This window comes from Leopardus geoffroyi, chromosome B2 (assembly GCF_018350155.1).
Source record: "Leopardus geoffroyi isolate Oge1 chromosome B2, O.geoffroyi_Oge1_pat1.0, whole genome shotgun sequence".
NCBI lineage: Eukaryota > Metazoa > Chordata > Mammalia > Carnivora > Felidae > Leopardus > Leopardus geoffroyi.
Genome location: NC_059332.1, coordinates 96018073 through 96033699, shown reverse-complemented (window position 1 = coordinate 96033699; position 15627 = coordinate 96018073). Strand labels below are relative to the sequence as shown.

Here is a 15627-nt window from a genome sequence, read left to right as displayed (position 1 = left end):
GGAGGGAGGGACAGACAGAGGGGGACAGAGGATCTGAAGTGGACAGGCTCAGTGCTGACAGGCTGACAGCAGGGAGCCAGATGTGGGGCTCGAACTCACGAACCACAAGATCATGACCTGAGCCGAAGTCAGAAGTTCAACAGACTGAGCCACCCAGGTGGCCCCCCAACAACAATTTTGGCTTCATTCATTTATTCATCTCACCAGTAAATAGCCTCCGAATGCCCACTACCTGTTAGGCACTATATGGGGAATTAAACAGTGAATAAAGGCTCAGTGCCAACCAGAGAAGAGAGTAAAATATTTTGTGAAACACAGAGCAGCGAAAAGCCTATTGACATTCAATGATAAAATGAATGTTCGGGCAGCACATAGGAAGTGTTCTTAGGCCATTCCTGGGGGAGTAGAGAGGACTTCCCAGAAGAAAAGACACCTAACAAATTAAGTCAGAATTAACCAGGAAAAGGGAGCAGTGAGAAGTAGTGTCCCAGGCAGAGGAAATAGCTTGCCTGTAGCCCCAGAGATGAAAGAGGGTAGGACATTTTTGAAGAGTGAAAAGTGCCTCAGTGAGGCTGCCGGGCAGAGCCCATGGTAGGAGATGAAGATGGAAAGGCAGCTAACGACCCACAGACGCTGTTGAAAGCCACTCTTTCAGGTCAGGGTTTTCCAGATGTCTCAGAGATGCCTTGGGGACTGCAGAAAGACACAAGATAAAGGCCAAGCAGGTTGGGCTCTCCTTACCCCCTTCAACTTGAATAGCAGTGGCACAATATTAATATTGTAGGGGCCAATGGCAGGCCAGCCAAGACGTACCACAAGAGCCCATTGATGATTTTGATTGGAGTTACTTAGGAGTCAACCAGGGCAAGGACCTTCAGCCCCTCCTCTACGGAACTCCCTCCCAGCGCCCCCCTCCCCCCCCCCCCCCCCCCAAAGCAGAAATCTTCCATATAAAGCACACCCTCCCTGTACTAAGAAGTAAAAGCACCAGATAGGAGCTTTGAAGCCAAGAAAACTACAAAAAAAAAAAAAAATTTGTTACTTTTTTGCTACTCTACAACCTCAGCCCAAACTCTAGTTAGAAGTCTTACTAATTGAAACTCCTAAACCCCTGTTTTCTTTTTTACGTCACTTCCTCATGAATATATTGTCTCTTTGTCTAAAAAGCATAAATACCACCTGTTTGGTCATTTCCTTAGGCCTCAATTTCATTACTGAACTTCCATGCACCCATAATAAGGCCTGTTTTTTTTTTTTTCCTGTAAATCTTCCTCAAGTAAATTTTAGTCCAGCTAGTAGACCTGGAAGGGTAGAGAAAGAATTTTTCCTTCATATAGCATCTGATATAGAATATTCTGGAGGAAGTATGGGGAATGGATTGGAAAAGGGCCAGGTGGACAGGGGCCCCAAGCCAGGGTAGTGTCAGTAAGAGAGTAAGAGGAGAGAAGTGGAAAGAATTTAGAGTTGAGAAGAGAACTAGAGTGCGCTTGTGACAGAATTCTTGAATAAGCCTCATCATTTACACCTGCAGCATCTTCTGTTTCCTTTGCCGAGAACGTGGGTTCTTAACCTTATTTATTTATTCTTATTTTGGCAGTGGATCCCTTAGTCCAGTGAAGTCTATGGGGCCTTTCTCAGAAAAATATATTTAAATGCAGAAACATACATATTATTATAAAGAGACCCAATTATACTCATGTAAAATTATCCAAATATACAAAAAAACAAGTTTGTGTTATAGTATGTTTATTAAGGCAAGAAATAAGGTCTCACGGTGGGGTCTAAAACCTACTCTAATTTCAAAGTAATGATACATGTAAATAATATTTCGAGGCTATGAGTCAACTGCAATGTCAAGTTGACTGCATCTACGTTTCAATCAGTGGTGAGTTACAAGTATCGCTAATATTAACTTCAGTTTGTGGCCTGTATTTATGATTGAAGGAAATTCTAAATTTCAAAGGGAGGAGGTTAGTGAAAATAAAGATGTAATGATCTTCCTATACAAATTCTTCAAACCCCTGAATTTGAACCACAGACTTCTTGGTTAAGAGCCCCTGGCTTAAAAGTCCTTTGCTTCCTTGTCTACCTGTTGTATCCTATCTGTCCTGCAAGACTTCTTTTATACGTTGCTACTGGTTTGTTCTTGAAGCTAGGTTCCCATGATGGGTGTAAATAGTTCTATTACAGCCTGTTAGGGACTGTCGCAGTGATTTACTTATCAGTTCTCTGCCACACTGGAATGAGAGTTCTTTGAGGGAAGAAATTATTTCTGATGCGTCTTAGTATCCTGAGTACCTTGCATAGCTGCGCACAGGAAAGCCTACCCTAAATGAATGAACACATTGTTCTATGAGAAACACTCATCAGTTTATAAATTGCTGGGAAAGCGTTGGGCGGGGGGGGGGGGGGGGGGGGGGAGAGAAAATGGTACTTTATTTGAATCTATCTTTCAGGAATACAAAAATTTCATGTTACGGTTAGTGGATGAAAAGAATGTTAGAAAATCTGCCTAGAAGAAGGCAGTGAATAGAATAAAGATGCATAAAAAAATGCATGGAAATGTGGGGCAGGCAGGTGAAAGATTGCTGTTTAACTTTGCTCTTTGCTCTAATGGCAATCCAACAAAGATGAACAGTTTTTCTAAGGAGAAGTTTAGATCATGGGCCAGAAGCAGTCTTGGATACCTGAGACAGGTGAAGTATCAAACTACCTGAAGGCTACTTCTTAACTTCAGTCTGAATGGTTAAAGAAAGGATTTACAGGGAAGCTAAACTTTCAGAGCCCTACACTTGCATGAGCCCTTTCTGAGGCCATTCAATTTTGTATTTGTAAATTATTTATGAGCATATGTGCTTTCTAAAGAGGACTTCCCAAACTGTATGAGCCTTGAGACCCTGGTTAGAATGGTAGAAAAATGTTACAGAATTGTGCCCAGCTCATAGTATGCTCAGTCCTGTCAACTAACCAGACAAATAATGGATACATGATGATGTTTCCAGCTTTCTGACATACAATATCTTACATTTGCAGAATAAAACACACTCACGACACCCCAGCATGACATGATTAGTTTGTCCCTGCTTTTGATCATTCTTTTATTCCTTTCCTGAAATACCTATGCCTTTTCCTTCTCTTTCAGGCTCTTAAGCCATGCCAGTTTTTTAAAGCCCAAGGTAATAGATGGATCTTAGAAACACAGTGATGGATAGAGAATGTTTCCGTTGTAGCGTTTAGAGAAACATGAAAAGTAAATCATGGCTTGTGTCTGGTAGTGAGAAGGCCAGAGGAGAAAGATAATGGAGAAAGATAAAGGAGGAAGGTGTGGGCTGGCTGTGCCATCAGATCTGGGAGGTGAATGCCAAAAGGTAATGATTATAAAGTGGACCTTTAAAAAATTCAGCACTTAAGCCACAACAAACTTTTTTTTTGAGGTAAACCTGAATACTTTAATTAAAAAAAGATTAGGTGGTTTAAACCATACTGCTTGTCCCTAAAATTCAGAGGGCCTTTAGAAACATACTATTTCTGGGATGGCAATTCTGACAATTAATGTATGTGGGCAAATTATCCCACAGAAAGGTCCCAGCACAATAGTTGTTGATACATCTGTATTAAATTTTACTTACATTTTAAAGCAAAAAAGCGAAATCATCTTAATATTCTGCTCTGTGTAGTTAAATGGCACTTATGCTTAACATTTAAAATTTTTATTTAAAACATTGCACCTGAAAAGACTTGAAGGAAACTTAACTGCCTATTACTAAGTGAAAGCAGCCAATCTGAAAAGCCTACATGCTTTATGATTTCAACTCTATAACGTCCTGGAAAAGAAAAAAAATATTGAGACAAAAGGATCAGTGGTTGGCAGGGGTTGGGAGGAAACAGGGATGAAAAGGTGGAGCACAGAGGATTTTTAGGGCAGTAAAACTACTCTGTATGATACTGTAATGGTGGATACATGTCATAAATTTGGCCAAAACTATGGGATACACAACGCCAAAAGTGAACCATAATGTAAACTATGGAGTTTAGGTGACAATGGAGTGTTAATATATGTTCATCAATTATAACAAATGTATCATTGCAGTGTAGGCTATCTGCCAATAAGGAAGAGACTGTGTGTGTGTGTGTGTGTGTGTGTGTGTGTGTGTGTGTAGACAAGGGATGTATGTGTATGTATATATGTATATGTATATATATATATATATATATATATATATATATATACACACACTTTCTGGACTTCCTGTTCAATTTTGCTGTGAACCTAAAACTCCTCTAAAAAATAAAATTAAGTAATTAAAAAAGATATATTACCTGCTCTTTAAAGTTGGGTAACCAAAGGCACAGGAAGGTCAGAGAGAGACCAGCCAGACAGGTGATGGGTAATGAAGCTGGAAAGCTGGATTAGGGTTAGACTGAGAAATTTGGATTTAAATCTGTTGGCAGCAAGGATTTGGTTTTTGTAAAAACAGGACAGAGGCATAATTAGAACTGTGCTAAAGAAGACAGCTCTGGAAGCAGATTGTAAAATGGGTTGGCAAGGAGGAATGGTATGTCCGACGAAGGACATAAAAACAACAGCTCCCATATGTTGAGAGCTCACTATGTGCCAAGCACTGTAGTAAATGTTTTATGTGCATCATCCTGCTTAATCTTCACAATGAATCTCTGAGGCAGGTGCTATCATTTTCCTCATTTCACCGCAAGGAAAACGGAGAAGTGGAAGCTTGGAGAAGTTATATAAGAGCCAGGTTCTTGGGCATGTGACCTCTTCAACTGCCCATCTCTTGGTTTCACCATCTGCTGTCGCCATCTTGTAATTCTTTTTTTAAACAAGGGGGCCTCATTTTGATCTTGCGCTGGACATTGCAAATTATGTAACCAATCCCGGTTAAATCATTTTGTCTCTGACCACACGGGCAATAGCTGTACGATGTGGGATTTAAGAGCTCATGTCTCTGACTGCTCTTCTACACTAGTTTATGATCTAAGAACAAATAGAATGTGAAGGAGAGGAAATAGATTTGAAAGAGATTTTGTTTAGTACTGACAAGGTTTAGAAAGTGGGTTTTTTTCCTAATAAAAATAATTTTGGGGGCGCCTGGGTGGCTCAGTCGGTTGAGCGTCCGACTTCAGCTCAGGTCACGATCTCGCGGTCCGTGGGTTCGAGCCCCGCGTCGGGCTCCGGGCTGATGGCCCAGAGCCTGGAGCCTGCTTCCGATTCTGTGTCTCCCTCTCTCTCTGCTCCTCCCCCGTTCATGCTCTGTCTCTCTCTGTCTCAAAAATAAATAAACGTTAAAAAAAAAAATTTAAAAAAAAATTTTTGTTGTGAGAATCTAATTCGCAAGGTTTTCACAAGATCTCTTGAGCTAACCAGAGGTTTCCTATTGGGAAACACTGTAACATCATTGAGGGTGCCCTTGACTGGCCCCACTGGCTAAGGAGCTCTGAGCTTCATGTCAGGTTGATTGTGACACCTGGTGACAGCAACGTGTTATTGCAAGGATTTATTTGCTGTTTCAAGAATCAGGCTGTGTGTGGGTTTTTTTGTTTTTTGTTTTTTGTTTTTTTACTTCCTCATAAGTTATACACTTCCCAGACTACTTTTCCTTCTGTACTCATTGAAAAATCATATTTAAAAAACTGATTTACTTGTCTGAGTTATTAATAAGAGCTTTTTATGGAAAAATATTCATATGGGAACAGCCAAATAATCTAATTCAAAGATTGTTTTAGAATAATATTAGTTTACGGGATGAAAAATTAGAACACAGATATGTATGAATTATGAGTATAAATATGTATATATTCTACAAAGAATATTTGGCATATTGCTTTAATTCACTCCTGCAGAACTCATCTGTGTAGACAAGTAGATAGAGAGTTCTGAGTAACTGGAATCATACAGTCTTATAACACAATATTTTCAATAGAAATCTTCATTTTACCCATAGCGGTGATAGAATTACACACAGTAGTTATAGTTCACATGGTAGTCATAAGAAAACTGTCCCAAACTGTGATTTTAAAATAAATTTTCATGAATGTATTTAAATTTGGGGGTCCCTGTAATGTTGTTCAAGAGGTTTTTTTTTTATTATTTTACCATGCACATGACAATGTAGCCTCATGAAATAGTTGAATGAATGAAGACTTGACACAGTGCATGAAAGGCTATCATTGGAGCAAAATGAGTCTATGTATCCAGCTCCTGGATAGATTTTAGAATGCCAGCGAAATAGATACAAATGGAATTCCCAGGATTGATGAACACTGCAGGTCTTGAAATATTTGGATCCTCCAAATGCTTTCTCACTTCATAAGATAAGACATATATATATATCTCCCAACTTTCAAACGTATCTTTAGAATTGATTAAAAGTAAAATCTTAAAGGAGCGCCTGGGTGGCGCAGTCGGTTAAGCGTCCGGCTTCAGCCAGGTCACGATCTCGCGGTCCGGGAGTTCGAGCCCCGTGTCAGGCTCTGGGCTGATGGCTCAGAGCCTGGAGCCTGTTTCCAATTCTGTGTCTCCCTCTCTCTCTGCCCCTCCCCCGTTCATGCTCTGTCTCTCTCTGTCCCAAAGATGAATAAACGTTGAAAAAAAAATTTTTTTAAAGTAAAATCTTAAAGCCATAAATACGATCATAATCACAATTAAATGTATGTTAAATTCTTCAGTGTAACATATTTTGTACTGGTTATTTAATTTTTTATTCAGCAACATTAATATCTATATGCAAAACTTGAGGTAGGCAGTGCCTTAGAAATATGACGAGCTATATAGGAGGATAAGCTCCAGTGCTTCCAGTGTCCGGATAGGTAATCTAATGTCCACACAGGTGAGAGTGTGGAGACAATGGCGACGTGGGGAGGGCATGCCCAGCCCAAAAGGGGCCAGCTACTGCTCCACTCCAGCTCATGGTTGCCGTGTGGCAATGTGGGCCCACAATTGTCAGGTGCCAGCATAAGCCATAAGGCCAAATTGTTTGGTAAAAACTGTTATCATTAAATTTTTTTAGGGTTTTAAAAACATTTTAAGGGACAAAGAGAATGTATCTGCCACTATGGCTAACTGACAAAGACTAATTTGATCATGTATAACTCTTAGGTTCTTTTCCCTAGATAACCGTAGCCACCAGAGAAGCTGAGGTGGATAAGGATTAATTACTTTCCCAGAATCTGGATGTGAGATTATAATGTAAGCCAGTCTTAGACCAAGTTCCTTTGTTCATGCAGACATTTGTTAAACAAAATAGTACCTATAACCTGCTCTATAAGGTTGATGAGATCCCAACTCTCTGCCCTTTAAAGATGCTCTCAGGGGCGCCTGGGTGGCGCAGTCGGTTAAGCGTCCGGCTTCAGCCAGGTCACGATCTCGCGGTCCGTGAGTTCGAGCCCCGCGTCAGGCTCTGGGCTGATGGCTCAGAGCCTGGAGCCTGTTTCTGATTCTGTGTCTCCCTCTCTCTCTGCCCCTCCCCCATTCATGCTCTGTCTCTCTCTGTCCCCCCCAAAAAATAAATAAACGTTGAAAAAAAAAATTTAAAGATGCTCTCATATCTCCTTGCAAGAAAGGCTCTCTTAGGCAGGTATAACACCATTCCTGAGGTTGAATTCTATAACTTTTTTTTTTTCAACGTTTATTTATTTTTGGGACAGAGAGAGACAGAGCACGAACGGGGGAGGGGCAGAGAGAGAGGGAGACACAGAATCGGAAACAGGCTCCAGGCTCTGAGCCATCAGCCCAGAGCCCGACGCGGGGCTCGAACTCACGGACCGCGAGATCGTGACCTGGCTGAAGTCGGACGCTTAACCGACTACGCCACCCAGGCGCCCCCCCAAACTTTTATAGAAGACATAAGAAAATGTATGGATCAAGCTTTAGGCTTCATGGATTTCTACAGTCTGTTCATCCAAGAGTGGTAAGAATCTCTAAAATATTTTAGTCCATCTACATATCTTAAGTACTGCTAATTTCATAAAGATCCCATTTCTGACATTTATCATACCTTTGAGCGAGCCAGAAATAAAAACCCAACTCTGACATTCACTATGCTAGCAAACCATGAGATGTTGATCAACATAGTGACAACAGACATCCTTGTGATACTTGCTTCTGGAGTGTGGTCTTTCCGATGTTGGTACCTGACCACCTCTGGAGCATGGAATTCTCAGTTTGGGCAATTAGAATTGAAACTTAACGTAGCACATGCATCTCGTCACAGTATGTATGCTAAGGTGAGAGTACATTCTAGCATCAAACCAGTGATCCAGTTCCAGCCTCTGGAACTCTGGTTTGTAGTCCTTCACATATAGGAGCTCATCCCTGCTTTTTGGGAGTTTCCATTCTAGAATCATTTGAGAGGAGTTATTTGAGTAAGGATAAAAACAGAAGAACAGAAATATGGTTGTGTTCTGGGAATACACTAGAGAGTGCGTAGTCAGATGGAAGAAGCAATGACACATTCCCCACACAGATCAGAAAACTGGCACAGAGACAGGATATGGCAGTGGTGGAGACCCTTACTGCCTGGTGACTGGGGGACACCCAATCTGCTGACAGCAGGGTGCCTTCATCACTTTCAACTTTCCTTGCTAATAATTTTGAAATTGGTAAAGTAATAAAGTAAACCACTTCTCTCTACTTAAACTCTAAGCTATGAGGAAGAATTTAGTTCCTCAGGTGACAGTGATGGGAATCATGGAAGAAAACCCATGTTCAGCTTAGCTTATTTCAACAAACATTTATTGAATGCCAGGCATCATGCTGTCATTAAGGATGCACGAAAAGATTGAGGAAAGTATGAAGAGCGTCTAACCCAGATTGGGTGGACCCGGGAAAACTCTCTCTTTTTTAATGTTTATTTAGTTATTTTTGAGACCGGGGTGGGAGGAAGGGCAGAAAGGGAAAGAGGAGAGAGAGGGAGAGAGAGAGAGAATCCCAAGTAGGCTCTGCACTGCCAGCACAGAGCCCAATACAGGGCTCGAGCTCAAGAAACGTGAGATCAAATCAAGTCAGATACTTAATTGACTGAGCCACCCAGGTGCGCCTCCAACTCCCCACCGACCAGGAAACTTTCTAACACCTGAACAGAACGTTGGGGAATGAGTAGTGTATGGTAAATGGGGGAGAAGGGATCTGGGGGATAGAATTTTAGGGAAGAAGGGTCTGGTGGAGGATATCATTTCAGGCAGCAGGACAGAGGGATCAATGACACAGAAGCATGACATAGCCTGAGTGCACAGAACTGCAAAATGTTTGATACTATTAAAGTTTGAAGTGCAAGACAGGGAGTACTGGGAAAGGAAGGAAGGAACCAACTGATCACGCTAAGAAACCAGGAATTCGCCCAGAAGGAATCGTTAAAATGTTTAAGTATCAGAGTGACATGGTTAGAGTGCATAATAGTATATGGTAGCGCTCCCTTATCCGCAGTTTCAATTTTCAGTTTTGGTTACCAGCGGTCAGTTGAGGTCGGGAAGCAGATGATTCTCCTGCTGACATATTGTCAGAAGAAGGTCAGCATAGGCCTAATATTACATCACAATGCCTGTGTCATTCACCTCACTTCGTCTTGTCACGTAGGCCTTTTGTCATTTCACATCATTATGAGAAGGGTGAGTGCACTACTGTATGTTGAGACCACATTCACGTAACTTTTATTACAGTATGTTATAATTGTTCAATTTTATTATTAGTTATTGTTGTTAATCTCTTACTGTGCCTAATTTATAAATGAGACTTTATCATAGGTATGTATGTATAGGAAAAAACATAATATATATGAGACTTAGTACTATCTGTGGTTTCAGGTATCCGTGGGAGGGGTGGGTCTTGGAACGTATTCCCTGTGGATAAGTGGGGATGACTATAATCTACTCTGGTTGAAATCAAAGGCAAATACAGATAGATGGAGCAAGGCTGGAATCAGGGAGACCAGTTAGGAAGGCTGTCTTAATTGTTTAAGTAAAAAGCGATGAAGGATTTTAATAGGAGGAGAGCACATTTGAACATGGCTATAGACTGAAGAAAGAAACCAGAAGTGAGGGAAATTGGGGAAGCAGGCCAATTGGTTGGGGCACAGTCAGAGGAGCTAGAGCTGAAGTAGAAGAACTAAATTTGGCTTAACTAATTCATCCTCTGAAACTAGCAGGTTGAAGACAAAAGAGAGTAAATGAGACCTTTGAGCCAGAATGGCATGTTAGAGTTCATGGGGATAGTAGAGACAACTTAGAGTTTAGGAAAGCAAATTTAAGTAAATTTAGAGCAAAGAAATTTGTGATCCCAGTGCTTTGAATCTTACAAGTTATGAGGCATACAAAAATAAAAACCAGACTTTACATGTGCAGACTATTATAGTGAGAAGAAAAGAAAACATGTTATTAACAGAGACTTCACTGGAATCTCTCCTTTCAATCAATAATTTTGGAGGACTTTATAAACAAGTTGACACAATTCGAAACAGCTGCCTGAGAATCATCCAGAACGAGTTGAGGTTTGGGGGAAATGGTAAGGTCAGCCAAAAAGAGCTCTTTAAAAGTTATCTTCATAGAACAAAATTTTGAAAGATATAGTGTCATTGACTGAGAGACAAGACATAATGTTAACCAATGGAAATGACAGGGAGCAAATATAGAATTCCTCTTATTTCCAAATTTTTGCTCAAGGAGAATAATCATGAGATGGGAAAGAGTACAACTATTTAATAGGGACAGTGACAACTGGACCAGATCCAGAAGAGTGGTATGTCATGTGAATAATGGCTGAAAGAATCGACAGTTGTTAGCTCAAGTGAGTTATGGAGCATGAGAGCTATCTTTTAATATCTGAAGTGCTATTAGAGCAGGGGTTAGATATTTCTATTGCAGTTTGTAGGCACAAGGTTGGGAAAGGACAAGGGGAGAAAAGAAGAAAACAGGGTCAATACTTAAAAGTTACCGGAAGCTGAATTTCAGCTCAATGTAATAACTTTCTTCCTATTTGGTTCTCTTCTTTCTTCCTATGTGGGTTCTTCCCCACATTTTATTAGAAAAATTTTCAAACATATAGCAAAATTGAAAGAATCTTACAGTGAATGCCTATATACTCACCACCTAGATTCTATTATTAACATTTTACTGTACTTACTTGTATTATCACATATTTATCCATCTACCCATTCCTCTACCCATCCATAAATTCATCTAATATTTTGGATACATTTCAGAGTAAATTCCATACAATTTTGGCTACCATTGGGAAGGTGGGTGTTCTGTGAAAGGGAGGCATAGGCAAATGACCTCTAAAGTCTGAAGGAGCAGTAAGACTGAAGAAAAAGGCCACAAGCCCAGCTTGATGAGAAATGGTTTATTAACGGATTTACTCTCTTGTGTGGCTACAAGACCCCACCTCCTGTAAGACCTGCTTTTATAAACCTGGATTCCGGAGAGTATAGCATGATTAAACAAAAAGAAAGAATGTATGGGTGGAGAATATGCTCAAGAGGGCTTCAGGTCACAGAGTGGTCATCATGGTTGATTTGTCCAAGATGAGGTAAGTCTAGTTCACACGGTGGGACATCTCAATTCCAAGAGCTTTTTCACAAAAACTAATGGCTGACTACTGGGGATACTGTACAGGAGATTTCTGCATTAAGTAGGTGGAGTGGGCCAGACTATGGCTTCTAAATTTTTGGATTGTTATCCATACCAAGAAATGTATTTCGCATTCCTACCCAGTGTATGCATACTGAAGTAAAAAAATTCAGGAAACAAGCATGCCAGTATTTTCTACTATATTTCATTTAAAAATGCCAGTCATGACACACTAAATTAGATGACCCACTAATGGGTTGTGACTCATCATTCGAAATCAGTGGACTAGTCAATCTCCAAGATTTGTCGTTTTGAAAGAATCCTGTGGCTACTACTAGGATTTCCCTAATCTTTCTAATGATCAGGAACCTATTTTGAGTCCCAGCACAGTATTTACCTAGCAGGTATGGCATGCATAATTACGAGAAAGACGTTAAATGCCCAATTAAATCTTATGGATAGATCAGATTCAAACGCTCTTTAGGAGTTTTTGAATTGTTTTTATTTTCACAAACAGAAAAGGTATAGATTTGGATAGAGGACTTCAGTACTCATGCGTTTTAGTCTTCCTCTGTTAACTACGGCTATTAATCCCTGTTGTGGTTCCGCCAAAATTGAGAAGATCAAGAAGATCAAGTGAGAAAATAGATAAGAAAACACGTTGATAACCAACATTTTATTACTATTATTCTGCGAAGCCAGGAAAGGGGAATGCTGCGGTCAACCTCTGTGAGGCAGGGTCTCAGTATTTTTGAAACTCTCTACTTTCACAGTACTGTTACATTAGCCTCTCGAAATACCTAACCATGCAAAAGGCGTGAGCCTCCCCTAAAACGGAGTTAGCTGTAAAGTTGCCAGAGGTTCGACCCCCAAGCCACGCCCCCCCCGCTCCGTCTGCGCATGCTCTAGTACAGCTCCCGCCTCCTCCCGGCGTTGGGCGGAACGCGGAAGGTGGGGCGCAGGCCACGTGGGTTCGGTGACGTCATCTCTGAGCGCCGAGGGTGACTGGACTTGCTGTGGGCTTCCAAGGCCCCGCGGCGCTGCGGGTTGTATTGGCAGGATACCGGAGGGCGGAAGTGCAGCAGAGCTCGGCACCGACCTCCACGCCGCTGCCTTCTGCGGCTGCGCGGGCTCTCGGGACTCCAGGCTCCCGCGCCTCTGCGGGACAGTGTATCAAGCAGCCAGCGCCGCCGCCCTGCCAGAGCCCGGGATCCGAGCGTCTTCATCGGTGCAGGAAGCGGGAGAAGGAGCTGGCATTTCTGGTGAGTGTGAGTGTGAATGTGCGTGTGCGTGTGCGTGTGTGTGTCTGTCTGTCTCCGTCTCCCTAGGGTGGGGAAATGCCCGGAGGAGAAGAGTTGGGGAGGTGCCAGGTAGGTGTGGTAAGAAGGAGGGGCGAGTGGTAGGCGAGAGGAGCGCTCCCCCGGGCGGCGGTGGCTGGTGAAGGTGGTTCCTCCGGGGTAGGTGGGGTTGGCCAGATGCCGCCCCCCGGGGACCTTGGGCAGGCCGGAGGGTGTAGCCTGTGTGATCTCTCTCCGGGAATCTGTCAGTTTCTTACTAAAGTAGGAAGCCTAGGGTCTTGTCGCAGGCTGTAGAGTTTATTTAGTTCAAGACGTGCATTTTTCGTGGAATAGTTATTTAAATCATAATTATTTCACAGGCACTTTGATTCTATCCTAATTTGGTGGGTATTTTCTCCAGTTTATCTTCTCGATGGCATTCGTTAAATCTCATTTTAATAATAATATTTAGTGCTAACGAAGTCGTTTTCTGTTGGCAAAGAACTTTCACATCCTTTATACTTTGGATTATTTTGAAATCCTACCTGAAACTTGAGGAACGTAGGGAAACTGGATTGGTTCTAGTTTTTTCTGGTGAGACACAGCATGTCTTAAGCGACAGTCAGAACTCAAAGACTGTCAGACATCACTGAACTTCCAAGGCCTTCCAGAATCCACTTGATAAATCTCAAAGAGTCTTTTGGACTGGGTACTTGGATTTGAACTTACTTGTTTGTGATTTGCATAGATGGATTTGTTGGCTGAATTTAGAATTTGAAAATAAAGATATTGGGCTGAAGGTAGTAATTGAGGGGAATTTTATTTTATTTTTAGAGTTTTATGTTAGATTTGAGCATGTGCCATGATCTTCAAAGGTATGCTGGTTAAAATTGGGGGAAAATGAGCAGAATGATACTATCTGGCTCTGACTGTTTAGAATAATGTCCATACCTCAAGTGTAGGTTTGTTTTATTTAACAACTACTGAGTGCCTCTTATGTGCCAGGCCCTGAACAAAAAGTAAATAAAACAATAAACAGTGAATAAAATAATAAAAACTCTTGCCATCATGAAGTTCACTTTGAGCATGTGAGGGGAAAGACATTAATATAAAAATTAATTTAAAAATATGTCAGGTGGTGAAAGTGCTAGAGAGAAAAAATAAAGTCATGAAGGGGAACAAGGACTGTTGATGGCCTGCGTAGGAAATTGCAGTGATGGCTTTAGAAAACATGATATTTGAACAGACACCTAAAAGTGATAAAGAAGGGTTTCATGTGGATGTAGTGAAATGAGGCATGAGACCTACTGCAAAGTCCCAAACGAGCATACCAGCTAGTCTGGCTGGAACTGAGTGAGCAAAAAGGGAGAGGAGTAGATAATCAGGTCAGAATGGGTCCAGGTCATATACCACCTTGCAGGCCTTTGTAAGAACTTTAGTTTTTACTTTGGATGAGATGGTAGGGTTTGAGTAAAGGAGTAAATTGATCTGACTCATGTTTAGAGGGATCTTTCTGATTGCTATGTTGTCTGCAGCAAGGGCAAAAGTAGGCCATTTATCCAGGTGAAAGGTTAAGGTACCATGAATCAGTGTGGTAATAGTGCAGATGGTGAGAAATGGCCAGATTCTGGATTTGTGTCTCGGCTAGGGCAGTCAGGTATGAAGAAGGGTCAAGGATGACTCCAAGATTTATGGCCTTAGCAACTAAAGAATAGTTACCACTTAGTGATTTGGGGAAGACCACAGAGTAACAAGGGAGCTGAGGAAGGAAGGTCTGAAATCATTTTCTGTTTGGACATGCTAAATTTTCAAATGAAATGTCAATACTGTGTGGTATATATAAAACGAGAGTTCAGAAGAGAAGTCTGGGTTGAAGACAAAAATGGGGGAGTTGTTATTGTAGAAATGATATTTAAAGCCATGGGAGATCTCCAAAGATGTAGTTCAAGGACTGAGTCCAGGTGCACTTCAACATTTGGAAGAAGTTGGAGAGATTTAGGAACTATTCCCCCATGGAATTGGGCTGTTCATTAAAACCCGTTGATAACCACTGATCCTTAGTAACAGGATAGAAGGAAATAGAAAGCCAGTTCATTAGTTGCAAGAGAGTGAGGAAGGAGATATGAAAATTAGAGGAGAGAGGGGATATGAAACGGTGCTCTAGGATGTGGGAGAATAAATGGACTAGAGAAATGTAGGAACGCTGGCCAGTACTCAGGGCCTACTTTTGAGGTTAGTGTTCATGAATTTAAAAGGAGACCAGCCAGCATAGATTATTTTTAGATGTTTTCAAATTTACTACTAATAGTTATTTGATATTTTAAGTAATTTCTAGGTAGTTGGCGATTTTGTCAGCAGAATAGCTCCAGGTAATAGGTTAGCCTTTCTTGTAGTGTGAAAGAGACTAATAATTGTACATTGTACCTTTATCATATTGTGCTGTTTGCTAAATGTTGTTGGCTGGGCACCTGCTTTGTTCCAGGCTTTGAATTAGTTGCAGAGAATGCAGCAGTCAGGAAGTAGCCCCTGTCCTCCAGAGCTTACTTCTAGTAGACTGTGTGATGGGTTGTGATTTGTGTGCTTCCAAAACATTGCCTTCCAATTGGATGCATGGTGATGATAGTGTAGTGTATGTTTGAGAGGGGAAAATATTCTTGTAAAATAAGGAAGTTTGCTGAATTTAAAGTTTATTTATTTTGAGAGAGAGACACACACAGAATGGGCACGCATGTGGTGTGCGAGCGGGGAAGGGGCAGAAAGAGAGAGAGCAAGA

The 15627-nt window shown here is 41.3% G+C and overlaps 1 protein-coding gene across 2 annotated transcripts in view; it reads left to right on the top strand.

Annotated features, from left to right (window-relative positions):
- The first annotated feature begins 12551 nt into the window (after positions 1-12551).
- ATG5 (autophagy related 5) overlaps positions 12552-15627 on the top strand; it is a 131491-nt gene continuing 128415 nt past the window's right edge. The window contains exon 1 of one of the 2 annotated variants that reach the window (XM_045499178.1): positions 12552-12839. The gene's annotated coding sequence lies outside the window, so the exon portion shown is untranslated. The remainder of the gene's footprint in view (positions 12840-15627) is intronic. The other variant, XM_045499176.1, reaches the window with a different exon arrangement.